This window comes from Heterodontus francisci, unplaced genomic scaffold, assembly GCF_036365525.1.
Source record: "Heterodontus francisci isolate sHetFra1 unplaced genomic scaffold, sHetFra1.hap1 HAP1_SCAFFOLD_58, whole genome shotgun sequence".
NCBI classification, from domain to species: domain Eukaryota; kingdom Metazoa; phylum Chordata; class Chondrichthyes; order Heterodontiformes; family Heterodontidae; genus Heterodontus; species Heterodontus francisci.
In genome coordinates, this window is record NW_027142006.1 from 3,336,559 (window position 1) to 3,338,367 (window position 1,809).

Consider the following 1,809-nt stretch of genomic DNA (forward strand, 5'->3'; position numbering starts at 1 on the left):
ATGAGGAGTAGGAAATTGATAAAGAGGGAGAAAATGGAATCTGAGAGTAAACTGTCAAGAAACAAGTTATAAAAGGTTTTACTAGTATACAAAAAGCTCAACAATAACAAACAGATTCCTTCGATGCAGAGACAAGAAATTTATTGTGGGGAGAAAGAAAATGGTAGAGAGTTTACACAAATATTTTGTGTCTGTTTTCACAGTAGAAGGTACAGCGAACATGTCGGAAATCGTGTGGAACGGGGAAGAGATCTGTTCGTTGCCACCCTGGCTCAGGGTACTTTATGATAGCGACTAACTCTGTCATACAATCGGTTAGTGTGTTCAGCTATTACCTGTAGTGTTGGTGTTTTAAGCCCACCTGGTGACAGAGGCAGAGTCTATTTTCCTCATTTAGGATTCATTGTCACACAGTTCCAAATTGTCAATGTGTGCTTTGGCTGCAAGCAAGTATTTCCCAAACATTGCCAGCTCCGCTGTTATCCAGTAAATCACACCCTAATGCTTTTCCTTGCATTCATTTCACATAAAATTCTTAAATATTTAGATGATCATGTACCTCCAGCCAACCCATTAGAAATAAATCAAGTTATTGGGTTCAAAGTGCATTTATAGAACTGGAACACGCAATCCCACCGTGTGAAGCTACATTAAATTTGTGGTGATTGTACAGCTGGTATTAGAGAAAACAATCCAGAACATGTTGGACCATTTTAATGATATTTTACTTGCTTCTAATAACATTATTTATGTTGATGTAAAATTTTGGAAAATCCTCTGGTCCAATAGCAGGTACATGAGAAAATGATGCAATATTTATATAAGCCTGGTGTGCTGGAATTCCTGCCTAAACTCCTCCACCTGTAACACTCCATCACCTCCTTAAAACTGAAAGTTTTGATCAGTATTTCGGACAGGAGTCAGCCCTGCCTTTTGCCCTGATTTGTCAGTAATCATTTAAAACCATTTTGGGTCAATCCCTTCCTTTAAATCCTGCACCGCAGCAGTGACAATAACTTTGTGGATTTAATGGTTGAGCCAAATCCGACTCAGTTCCCCAGGAGAAATTCCTGAACTCATGGGCACTTTGTATCAAGCAGCAGTTAGCAGCAAAAAGTCTGATTAATCAGAGTAGTGAGTCCAGTAAATACTTAAACAGAAGACACCCTGTAAAACAGAACTCCAAGTATCAGTTTGAATAAAGTATTGAACTGACAGAGTGGAGAGCAGATGAGGATTGAATTAAATTGCAATTCACTGAATCGAAACAAGAAGTGATTCTATCAAGAATGGGACACAACTCTCTGTTTGTGAGCTTGTGGCGCAACGGTAGCGCGTCTGACGCCACATCAGAAGGTTGCGTGTTCAAATCACGTCAGGCTCAGTGAAGTTTTACAGCAGCTCAAGCTGCTGGATTCTATATCAGAAGAGAGTTCGCTCTGTTGGGATAAAAACAAGAAATGCTGGAACCACTCAGCAGGTCTGGCAGCATCTGTTGAAAGAGAAGCAGAGTTAATGTATCGGGTCAGTGACCTTTCGGAACTGTTCGTGTATTGTTCAATTTCAAAATCGACTTTAATAGATTAAAGTTCTTATTTCTGGATCCGTTCAATTTCCACGCTCAGTTCTTATTTCTCAGTTTTCTATCGGAACAATGTTTCAGGGATGTGCTATCTCTATTGTTTATACAATAACTCTGTCAGCAAGTGTGCGAAGTAAAACACAAACGACCCAGCGTGGGTCTCATCCCACACCCGGCTCCGTCTGCACAGCTCCTTAGTTCAGTTGACGAGAACGCAGTGTTAATAA

General features: G+C 40.2%; 1 non-coding gene across 1 annotated transcript; it reads left to right on the forward strand.

The window, feature by feature from the left end:
* Positions 1–1,312: 1,312 nt before the first annotated feature.
* Positions 1,313–1,384, forward strand: trnaw-cca (transfer RNA tryptophan (anticodon CCA)). Its single transcript has one exon. It is a non-coding gene; the product is annotated as a tRNA-Trp (tRNA).
* Positions 1,385–1,809: the final 425 nt, after the last annotated feature.